At 34.6% G+C, this 12,718-nt stretch overlaps 1 long non-coding RNA gene across 2 annotated transcripts; it reads left to right on the forward strand.

The window, feature by feature from the left end:
* The first annotated feature begins 2,565 nt into the window (after positions 1 to 2,565).
* Positions 2,566 to 12,399, forward strand: LOC138882189 (uncharacterized). 2 transcript variants are annotated; one of them, XR_011403644.1, is made up of 5 exons: positions 2,566 to 4,251; positions 6,770 to 7,031; positions 8,200 to 8,307; positions 8,455 to 8,520; positions 12,323 to 12,399. It is a non-coding gene; the product is annotated as an uncharacterized lncRNA (long non-coding RNA). The 2 variants fall into 2 exon arrangements; XR_011403643.1 differs by lacking the exon at positions 12,323 to 12,399 and having other exon boundaries at positions 8,455 to 9,200.
* The last annotated feature ends 319 nt before the right edge of the window (positions 12,400 to 12,718 follow it).

Consider the following 12,718-nt stretch of genomic DNA (forward strand, 5'->3'; position numbering starts at 1 on the left):
TGACGAGGCCAGTGTGCATAGGAATTCTTGCTCGTGCTTTGTCAAATTATAATACAGTTTAAAATATCATCCCACAGAGATTGGAACATCTATGCTACGGATTTAGATTATCTTCATCACTATTTAGGAGAATTGAATTTAATGAGTGAGCGAAAGTTCTAGGATTTTTAAAGGCAAAGAACTAATTGAGTAGAAATAATAAGAAAGTGTTGGGAATCCTTGAAGCCGCTTGATAAGATTAATATAATAAGATTCAAACTCTAATACTTATTTCTCGAAAGTATAATTGCTTATTTCTAATACAATTATATTTTCTTCACTTTAAAGTAACTATCTAAAACACCTCTTCCGATTAGTGTAATTAAATAATTTACAATTAGTGATGATAAGAACAGAAATATTTTCTTGCCTGAGTTGTACCAATAATAACAAAAACCTCTTTCGATTAGTTCTCGTTAGATCAATAGACTTAATCAAATCTTTCTTTTCCGGATAAAGATTGAAATAAGTAAGACTAAAGACACTTGTAAGTAGCTGCGATTTTATTAATTTGCCCAATGACTATTCTATTTATAACTATTCGCTGCAACTTATTTTGCTTCTTCCGAATACAAAAATTAGCACAACGGTAGTTATAAAATAGAATAGTTAGATTTGACCATATTAAATAATCAATACCTTATTACTTTGGTACAAAAAAGAATGGAGATTTGGGCAGCTTCTCGGACAAGAGCATATAGAACTGAATATATATTATAGTAACTTAGCAAGCTTTTTCAAGTATCCCAACTGGAGTAGTTTACTTCATTATGGAGTAGATAAGAGTACTACTAAGATGATAAAGGAACAGAATACTTCCTAAAAGAGAAAGAAATATTAACTGCCAAAATCTAAGCTAGAGAATCCAATTAAGAGATCGACTCTTTTCTACTATTCTGGCATACCTTGCCTTACATAGATAGGCCCTATTTATGGGAGAAAATTTCAGGCAAACTAATCCTCTGTTGCGACAGTAAAAGTTGTCGTCGCGACGCTAATTACTTTATCTTTTCTTCTCATTGTGCTACAACAATAAATGTCATCGTCGCGATGCTAATTGATATATCTTTTCTTCTTCATTGTCGCGACAAGAAAAGCAGGTGTTGGATCAATAATGGCATGACACTTCCTTTCATTTCTTGATGCGTTCTTTTTTTCTTCTTTTTTTTTTGTTCTTCTTCTTCTTTTCCTCTTTTAAATAATCCTTCCCTGCAAGATTTGTTAGTACTTATAGGAGATTAAATATAAATTATTCATGCTTTTTAATATTTTTATACAAAAATATTATTTATTTACATATGAAAATACATGAATAATTATACTTATCAAATTCCCCCATACTTGAATTTTTGCTCGTCCTCGAGGAAAAGATTTTCAAAATATATTGACTCTCTTTAAAAATCATTGTTTTCCTTGTAGGAAAGAAAATTTATTCAAAATAAGAATTTCCTCATTTCTCAAATTTGTTCAACCTTTTCAACCTCACAAAACTTTTGTCTTGCTTATGATCTCGTCTTTGTTCAGCAAAAATTTGCATCGTTTCACCTGGAACTCTTTAAGAATTGATAAAGTTATGGTCACCAACGATAAAAATACATATATTTTTTTTCTTTAACCATAAGCTTGCTCTTTATGTAAATCGTCACTAATGTAGTTTAAACACTGCTTTCTGAAATCTTTTAAGACTTTTTGGCTTGTAATGTTAAGCTTCAGGCTGGTAGGATAAAGGTATATTTATAGTGATTTTTTTTTCAGCTAATGGAGCAACATATCTCCTGAAGTTTAGGGGCACTTTCATTTCTTTTCCTCCCCCCTTTTTTTTTGTTTTTATATTGCTATATACAATGAATATTTTCTTCATATATGATAACAATATTCACATGTACACCACTTCATATCTTACCTTCTCTATTGTCAATATATATAAATATATTTTTAAAGCTCCATTTAAATTTTTAGCTGAAGAAGAACAATTATGGAGAAGTAATTATAGACATATGTATATCTATAATTTACTGGTTAAAATTGTGGTGTGATACGAAAGAAAGGTTTAGAGGCTTCAAATTTGGGTACTAGGGATAAAAAAAATTTATATATATACATATATAAAAGGCTCAAAAGGTATCAAAGAAAGCCTAATTCATTTTTCAAAAATCAGTGTCAACTATAATTTCGCCTTGACAAACATTCAGAGCAAGTTCTAGTAAAGAGTTATTGATTCTACCTGTTGGTGCTCATAATTCTTCTCAACCCCAATGATTTCTTGAGGTGAAGAAACAAATCCTTACTTTCACAAAATCAAAATAATAAACCTGGAAGTTATGTGATTAAAGAGGAAAAGAGTTAATATTTGAAAGAATGAAGAGATCTTATGTTGTGAATTTAATACCTTCAATGAAACAATAATCTATTAAAGAGATGTATATATATATATATATATATATATATATATTTATTTATATATATAGGTAGTACTATACATAACGTTAGATATAATACTTAGTACTATATTTACTGAAATAAGAATTATTTTTTTATTTTTATTTTTTGCATTTGGTGCTACCAAAGCATCAAAGAATACTTTACTGCTCAAGGATGGTGTATCTTCCCAGCCAAATGACCTGAATCTTTTTCCAATACTAACATAAAAGACAATGTTAATATGTTAAGAGTAGTAAAAATTAAGTAAAACAACTAAAAGACAGCAAAAGTACAGCAAATAAAAAAAACAAAGTACAAAAAGTAAAGACAAAGTGCAGTACTTTTAACAAGTAAAATATTTATACCATGGGATTGCTTCTTCAATAGACAAAAACACATTCTACACATAAAGCTTCCCAACAGTTGCTTTAAGACATACAGGCAACATTTACTATCCCAAAATACTTCCAACCAAGTACTAACCAAAAGCACAAACATTAAGATAGCTATCAAGATATTTACAATATTAACAAAGCAAAACATTAAAGATAGCTACCAACTATAGTACTATATATATTAAGCAGTGAAAGCATGAAAATATTTTTCTTAGGACTCCTTCTTCATACTTTCCTCCCCCATACTTAAACGCTTCATCCTCCCGGATGAAGTCGCCGCTTTAGATTAAGCTACTTTTTTCCTGTCGCTCCACTCTCCTCACCGTTCTCAACCAAATAATCCTTCTGTTGTGGCTGTGCCATGATCGATTCTCTCACTTCAATCACATGTGATGGTTCCATACTTGTTTGTCCAAACTGGGCTACTTGAACTGATGTCCAACCATCTGAAGAATCATCTCCTTCCTCCATTGGTTTCTTCCCTTTTTCTTCTACAAGTTTAGGCTTTTTTGTTGCTCTTGTTTCTGGATTAGGCTCCCTAATTCTTGGACCTCCAAATGCTGGTGTAAATATGGGAGAGGGTATAGAAAAAACAGCAGTTAGATCTGGCAAATTAGAGAAGGTTTCGCTGTTATGATCGGATACAATAGGGGCAGTAGGTGATGGTGGATTTTTTCTATTAGGGAGAGGGGGTGGTTGCGAGTTTTCTATGTCCGCCATCGCTTCCAAATCTACAAGTGTGTACCATCTTGGTATCGGGCAAGTATATAGATCTACGAATTCAAATGGTGGAAAAGTTGTTGGCTCATTGTAATTCCATTGCCGAGCCATTCTTTGCGTAAAATTTGCTAGAGCCCAAGACATGGTTTTACTATATATCATCTCCTGCATTATGAGATTCTCTAGCCTATCCAATTTCTTTATCAACCTATCCACTACACCATCAATTTTAGCATTCACTTATTCCCTCATTCTTGCAATTTTTTCCTCCATGGAAACAAACTTTTCAGCCAATGATTCCCTGATTTCCCTCATTCCTCCTAGAAAAATAGGAGGTTGTTTCCTGTTTCTCAAAAGAAGCTCTTCTTCTCCTTCTCTTTTGTATGGGCCTTTAGTTTTTGCAAGTTTCGACCACACTTTTTTGTCGATCTTTTTATTAGAAGGACTCAAAGTCTTTGGATTTACAATGATACCAGCTTCCTTGATCAATCTAGTTATGGTTGATGGAAACCATAAAGTCCCCACAGTGGGATCAAATCTACAGAACTTCATACGGATATTGATGATTTTACCCACATTCAGTGGCATTCTTAAACAAATTGCAAATAGCAAAGCTAATCTGTTCAAGTATATATCAGTTTCATGGGTATTAGAAATCACTCTGCTACTTAAAAAGGTAAGAAGTGGTCTAGCTTTGTACATAATATTTTGCCCTTTTAAACATACCTTAGCTGCATTTGCATCATACCCCCAAGTAGCTCCAAATGGACATAACAATTGCTCCAGCTCATCTAGATTAGGATCGTTAATAAATGCTAAGGTTTGACTGTCATCCACTTGTATGAGATGATACAAACGATTGATAACTTGTGGAGAACAATCAACTCTCATTCCTCTAACAGTAGAAAATTGAGCATTTTCAATTAAGTTTCTGTAAAATTCTCTCACTAAGTCCAAGCAAAACTTTCCTGGTGGCTTAGAAAATTCACCCCATTAATAGAATTCTAGCACTTGAGACACATATTCATCCTCCTCCCCATCTTGAGGATCAAAAAATATTCCTTTCTCATGAATGGGGTTTCTTTCAAGATTTTCTTGAATCCATGACTCTCCATCCTGAGATGTATCTATTCTTGGAGGAGCAGTACTGTTGGGAGGCATTTTAATAAGACAAACTAAGTTTAGAGTTGAGGAGAGAGAGGAGAGAACAGGGGAAAACAAGAGGAGGCCTGAGATAGAATATTCCAGTTAAGAATTAACAAATTCCGGCAATGGTAAGTTTCATAAACTGGTCCCCCCTTTAAATTAATCAGATTTCAGCCTAGGAACTGTTGCAGCAGTAAATTAGATGGTTTGAAAAAAATTGACAGAGAACTTACGCTGCGACATTAATTCTCCTGATGCATCTTTGGCTTGTTGGTTCACTGATGGCCTTTAATTTCTCTGTCTCTTCAATTTACCCTCTCTTTTTTTAATTTACTGTTGCAACATTGATTGCCTTTGGTGTATTTAATGACCTGACAAAGGTAATTATTGAACCTAAAAATAAGTACAGCAACTCTACGTGGGTAAGTAACATATATATGAAATGGAAAACTAGATTCTCAAAAAAAAACGTAGCTCATAACTAGTAAGTATAGGTAGTATAACAATATATGTATCTCATATTCCAGCAAGATATAATATAATATATATTAATATTATGTACATATTTACATTACTACTACATAGAACTTCTATATTAACTCTACGAATTTGAAAAACTTTTTATTTTTTATTTTTTACATGGCTAATTTATATGGCAAAACTCTATTAACGTAAATATCTTGCAACCCAACAAAACAAGTGATTCTCAAATGAATAATTACAAATGGTAGATTTGGTAATTAAAAACTTAACTATTATATGAATATATGCACAAGTAGATATATGTAATTATAGAAGCTATTATAATAATTATTTGTATGTACAATAATCTTAGGTATAATTTTAGCTATACATATAATATATTTACTTGCTTGAAAAGAAATTAGTTCTGAGTTTAATGTCGCCAGCTCGACTTATTTTTGTTGCTTTCTCATTGTATCACTGTAATGGATGGATGTCTCTCGTACTGTCCACCAATGTATAACTTCAACCTGTGTCCATTAACTTTGAATTTGTCTCCACCATTGACATGTTGAATTTCAAAAGCTCCAAATTTTGTCACACCAGTTATTACATATGGTCCTGTCCACCTTGATCTGAACTTACCTGGGAAAATCTTTAGGCGGCTATTATACAAAAGAACTTTGTCCCCTAATTTGAATTCTTTGTACCTGATTAACTTATCATGCCATTTTTTCACTTTCTCTTTGTACAAACAGGCATTTTCGTATGAGCTTAATCGAAATTCATCTAGCTCATTAACCTGCAACAAACGTTACTGACCGGCTTTTATTGGTTCCACGTTTAGTACTTTAATTGCCCAAAAAGCTTTACATTCTAGTTCGACTGGTAGATGACATGCTTTTCCAAAAACAAGCTTATATGGTGATGTGCCTATTGGTGTTTTATATGCTGTTCTATAGGCCCATAAAGCATCATCTAGTTTCAATGCCCAATCTTTTCTAGATATTCCAACAATTTTTTCCAAGATTCTTTTTAACTCCCTATTTGAAACTTCAAATTGGCCATTTGTTTGAGCATGATATGGTGTACCAGTCTTATGTGTGACCCCATATTTAGATAATAGGAGCTCAAATTATTTATTCATAAAATGCGTACCTTGGTCACTGATGATTACTCGGGGAGTCCCAAACCGTGTAAAAATATTCTTTTTCAAGAAATTGCACACAGTTTTTGCATCGTTTGTTCTGGTAGCTATTGCTTCTACCCATTTTGACACATAATCAACTGCAACCAAAATATATTCAAAATAATGGGAGGAAGGAAAGGGACCCATGAAATCAATGCCCCATACATCAAATATCTCAAAAATAAGAATGGTGTTAAGAGGCATTTCATCCCTTTTTGAAATATTTCCCATTCTTTGACAGCGATCACATGATTGAACATATTGTCTTGCATCTTTGAAAAGTGATGGCCAATAGAAACCTGCTTCCAAGATTTTTGCTGCTGTACGAGTTGCTCCATAATGCCCACCTACTGCTCCATCATGACATTGATAAGAATTTTTGTCATTTCTTGTTCAGGAACACATCTTCTGATAATTCCATCTGCACAAAATTTAAACAAGTAAGGATTGTCCCAAAAATAATATTTTACGTCGGTCATGAGTTTTCTCTTTTGCTGATAAGAGAATTCCTTTGGTATCCATTTTCCAACAAGGTAATTAGCAATATCGGCAAACCAAGGGGGTTGGATAACAATAGCGGTGATGGAGAAAATATGTTCATCCGAAAATTCTTCTCGGATATCCACTGTCTCAATTGGTGGATTTTCCAACCTGGAAAGGTGATCTGCTACCTGATTTTCCGTTCCCTTTTTGTCTTTAATTTCAAGGTCAAATTCTTGTAGCAATAATATCCATCTTAGCAATCTGGGTCTTGAATCTTTCTTCGCCAAGACATATTTTAATGCTGCATGATCAGTGAATATTGTAACCTTTGTTCCTATTAAATAAGAACGAAATTTATCAAAAGCAAATACTACTGCCAATAGTTCTTTTTTGTTGTGGCATAATTCAGCTGAGCTTCATTCAAAGTTCTACTGGCATAGTAAATGGGATGAAAATTTTATCTTGTCTTTGTCCTAATACAGCTCCAATAGCTGTATCACTTGCATCACACATTACCTCAAAGGGTTTGTTCCAGTCTGGTGAGATAACAACAGGGGCATTTGCTAATTTTTCCTTAAGACTTTCAAATGCTTTTCTGCAATCCTCAGTAAAATCAAACTTTACATCTTTCATTAGTAGGTTAGTTAGAGGTTTTGTGACTTTTGAAAAATCTTTTATAAACCTTCTATAAAAACCTGCATGTCCTAAAAAACTCCTAATGCCTTTAACAGTGGTGGGAGGGGGTAATCCTGCTATTAGATCAATTTTTGCCTTATCAACTTCTATCCCTTTAGCAGTAATTTTATGTCCTAAAATAATTCCCTTTGTGACCATGAAATGACATTTCTCCCAATTAAGAACTAAATTTGTCTCTTCACATCTCTTAAGAACTAAGGTCAAGTGCTGAAGACAATCTTCAAATGTTTTGCCAAAAAGTGTAAAGTATCCATAAAAATCTCCAGAAACTTCTCAGTCATGTCAGAAAAAATGGTTGACATGCAACGCTGAAATGTAGCAGGGGCGTTACACAAACCAAATGGCATTCTCCTATAAGCATACGTTCCATGGTGACATGTGAAAGTTGTTTTATTCTGATCTTCTGGTGCAATTGAAATCTGGTTGTAACCTGAATAACCATCAAGAAAACAGTAAAAACCATGTCCTGCTACTTTTTCCAACATTTGGTCAATGAAAGGTAAAGGAAAGTGATCTTTTCTAGTAGCATCATTGAGACGTCTGTAATCAATACAAACTCTCCATCCTGTAACTGTCCTTGTAGGTATGAGTTCATTATTTTCATTTTTCACAACAGTCATACCTCTTTTTTTGGTACTACTTGCACAGGACTTACCCAAGGGCTGTCAGATATGGGGTAGATGATACCTGCTGCCAGAAGTTTCACCACTTCTTTTTTAACTACCTCTTGCATTGTTGGATTAAGTATCCTTTGAGGTTGGACTATTGGTTTGTAATCTTCTTCCATGAGAATTTTGTGCATGCAAATAGCTGGGTTGATTCCTTTGATATCATCTACAGTCCATCCCAAAGCTTTCTTGTGTTCTTTCAAGACTCTAATCAATTTGTCTTCTTGTTCTGCAGTCAAAGAAGAGGAAATGATCACTGGAAATTGTGATGCTTCAAGAAAAATATATTTTAAATGAGAAGGTAAAGTTTTAAGTTCAATTTTTTGTTGAACTTCTTTTGATAAAACTTCCTCATTTTGTGGTCCACTTTCCAGTGTTTCAGCTTCTTCTTTAATTCTTGGGTCATCATCATTTATAGAGCCAGAATTCACCAGACATCTTTCTAATGAGTCAGAGATTAGTTGATCATCTTTGTATTTATCTGCAAGATCATTTAATAAGTCAATGTGAAAACAAGAAGATGATGACTTATCATCAGGATATGTCATTATTTTCTGCATGTCAAAGATGACTTTCTCTTCACCGACCCTTAGTATCAATTGTCCTTGATGAACATCGATGATTGCTCTACCGATTGCCAGAAATGGTCTACCCAGAATCAAAGGTACATCACTATTTTCTTCCATTTCAAGTACTATAAAGTCTACTGGAAATACAAACTTGTCAACTCGGACAAGTACATTCTCAATAATTCCCTTAGCATTTTTAGTACTTGAATCAGCTAGCTATAAAGAAACAATTGTATTTTTCATTTCCCCAAGTTCTAATTTTCTAAAAAATTGAGAAAGGCATCAGATTTATTGAAGCGCCAGAATCACACAATGCTTTTTCAAAATGAACACCTCCAAGAGTACAAGGAATTGTAAAACTGCCTGGGTCACCAAGTTTTTGTGGAAGCTTATTTTGAAGAATAGCACTACATTTTTCTGTAAGTTTAACTACAGCGATTCCTTCCAATTTTCTTTTACTTGACAAAATATCTTTCAAAAACTTGGCGTAGGAGGGCATTTACATTAAAGCTCAGTAAATGGAATATTTATGTAAAGCTGTTTCAAAATTTCAAGAAATTTAGAAAATTGTTTATCAAGATTTTCTCTTTTCATTTTCTGGGGAAAAGGAATGTCCTCAGTGGGAGGATTTTCTTGTGAAATTGTTATTTCTTTTCTTTTTTTCTTTTGTTCTTCTGGCTGTTCAGATGTTACCTTGGTGGAGTCTCCTTTTTTCTGTTTTTCTTCCTGTACCTTGCCTTGTCGATTTGGATATGGGTCATCCAAATTCTTTCCTGATCGTAACGCAATGGTTTTGAGATGCTCTTTCGGATTTTTCTCAGTGTTGTTTGGCAATGGTCCTTGAATTTTTCCTGACAAAAGAGTTGCCAATTGACTTACCTGAATTTCAAGATTTTTCAACGATGAATTATGACTCTCCATTTTCTCATCTGTAGCCTTTATGTATTTGTACATCAAATCTTCAAGGCTAGGTGTATGAGACTGTTGTGGCTTAGGATGATAAGGTCTAAAATTTTGTTGCACCCTATTCTGATTCTGAAATCCTGGTGGTCCTTGTACCTATTGTTTTAAAAACTGTGAGTTTTTAGCACCATTGGGGTTACTCCATTGGAATCCTGGATGTTTCTGAGCCATGGGACTTCCATAGGGATAAGATTTGTAGCCAATTAAGTTTACATGTTCATCATTTTGATTTGTGGCTTGACATTCATGATTGAGATGACTCTCACCACAAATGTCACAACCTTCAGATTGTTGTGGATTCACCTTAAAAGTTTCAAACTTTTTTGCTAAGGAACCAATTTGTTGAGTTAAGGTTGTAAGCACGTGATTTTTGCTTCACGGACAATCACTCCAAAAGAAAACAAAAATAGTGACCAGTGACCTCGCTGTGCAAATTTTCAATTTTTCATGACATGTACTGCTAGTCATTTGTGGTTCGGTCCATTTTGCATTTAATCTTATCGATCAAAATACAAAGTACGTCTGTCATGGTAATCAAACCGTAATTCGGTCGTTGAAAGAAAATTCAAAATATATATATATATGCATCGTTCGTTCTAGGTTGTGATTTAACTTACTTAAATATTTTTGTGATAATTGTGTTAAAATGTTACATTGTTGTTTGTTTTAATTTCATTGTTTTTATTATTTCATTTTGGTTTTAAAATTAGAAAAAAAAACAAAAGAAAAGAGTGAATGAAAATCAGTTTGGGCCCAAGAAATGTAACAAAAATAGGCCCAAACACTGAAACCCCCCCTAAACCCTAGCAGCCGCCCTGATTTCCCTTTCACCAGAACCCGGCGGCATGAACGCCGATGACCACCTCCTGAACACCCTAGGACCCCCTCACTCTCCTGAACATGGATCTATTACCCCCTAGCCTCGAATCACCTTCCTTCATCTCGAATCTTCATTTGAAGATTCGAGTCGAACCCGAACCTATACCAAACCTCACCATCTTCGTACCAGACACTCCCCTAACCTCCCTCGTGACCAAATCAGGCTTGGTTTGGTCCGAATCTACCCACAACTCCCAAAAAACCAGATCTGAAGACCCAAAACCTAGAACACGAATAGCCTTGGAATCCGGCCGGTCTTAACAGGGGTTTGAGGTCTAATAGACCTTAATCATGGTGTTCTCGTGTGAGAACACCCTGATTAAAGTTTGTTCGGCCTCAAATGGTCGAAGCTAAGTCGGATTTGGGTCAGTTTGGTTTAAACTTTTTCAGTAAGTTTTCCCTTCTCTTTGTTTTAATTTTGATTGAGTTGTTAGCATGCTTTGTTGTGACTGTGTGTTATTGTCTGATAATTTTCTTAATTTCTTCCATCTCTGTCAAAGACCTTTTTATTTGGTCGATTGTTTTCTGTGTATGTTCTGAATATATTCTGTGATATACATGTTCGATTAGGATAGTCGTCGCATAAATAATTCATATAGGTTCCCAGTAATTGAACAAAAGTTGTCTGATGCCCTTTGGGTCCCTGTACGTATTGTTTATGTGAACGATTGATTATTACCTGTTGTATTTAGTATAGTCGACTCGATAAACATCGTCGATTAGTTTTCTATAACTAATTGATCAAATGAACTAATAATGTCACATGACTGATCGAACCATGTCACTAACTGAATGCCCGACACTGTTTGAAATGGGTTTGTTTGTATTGCAAAACGACTGAAAAGATTCAGCCCATGGGCAGTTCTGAATTGGAACTTTCAGAAGTTCAAAATGCCCTGATGCTGCAATGGGTTTAGGGCAGTAATAATCAGGGTTTAACAGGGGTAGTCTGGGGTTTGAAAAGAACAGAAAAGCTTAGTTTAAATGAGCTGACAAGTAGGGTACTAAATTGGGATTAAACTAATGCCAATGGGGAACAAGACACAAGAGTATGGGGTTTAAAATGAATACTTAAATGAACCCATAACTCTTGAACAAAAGGAATAAGCCAAGCGTGGGGAACAAAGGGCTGGCATCAAAAAGATGCTTAGGCGTGGGATTTAATAGGTATGGGCAGTCTGCAAATTGGCAGGATCCAGGCAGCTTGACTGCACTGGTTGTTTGGCTTATAAATAGGCCATTTCAGAACTTAAAAGTGGCTGGAAATTTTAGTCTTGAGAGAGGTCTTGTGAGTTGAAGAAAACTGAAAAAATATAAGGAAATTTCCAGAAACACTGTAACCAAACACTGTCTGAAAACTACAGAAGAATTCATATTGGTCAAGCTGTCTTGGCCAAGTTCTGTTGTTTGCCCTGATTGAGCTGCTTGTGATTGTTGAACTGCTGGTGTTGCTGCATCGAATACTCTGTTATTTCTTGTTGTTTCACTACTCTTTTCTGGGATTACTTGTTTGGTGCTCGACCATCTGTTGGTTTTCTTTGTTCTGGAAACTGTTGCTGGTTGTCTGTGGACTGTGGAAAACACTTGTGGTTGTTGGTTTGTTGCTGTGTTGTTGCTGTGTATCTGCTGTTGCTGTGTTTATTGCATACTGCCCAGCTGATCATTCCTTTCTTCTTTTGTCCTCTATACCAGGTACACAACCAATACACTGTCAAATGTAATTGGAAAATTGAGCATGAATACAAAAAGAAAAGACCTGAAGTTGACTTTCATACATAGATTGTTACATTAGATATCATGTACTGTATAATAATTTTCATTCCTGTGTTGACAATAGAAGTAGCCTGTATGCCCAGTGTATATCAATATAGATTAGCTGAATGATAGTTTATATATGTATGCTGATAGGTGAAAATATTCCCAATGAAATAGGTTGTATCTTCGACTTAGTTTTACTTTGTAGTATGTCCTTTAATGTAGGCCAAGCACGAAAATCGTACTCTATTAGTTAAGTTCTTTCCTTTCTGACAAACCGCTTCATATAACTGGTAAACCATGTTTTAAGACAAAGAACACGGAGACTGCAAT

This window comes from Nicotiana sylvestris, chromosome 11, assembly GCF_000393655.2.
Source record: "Nicotiana sylvestris chromosome 11, ASM39365v2, whole genome shotgun sequence".
Lineage (NCBI taxonomy): Eukaryota > Viridiplantae > Streptophyta > Magnoliopsida > Solanales > Solanaceae > Nicotiana > Nicotiana sylvestris.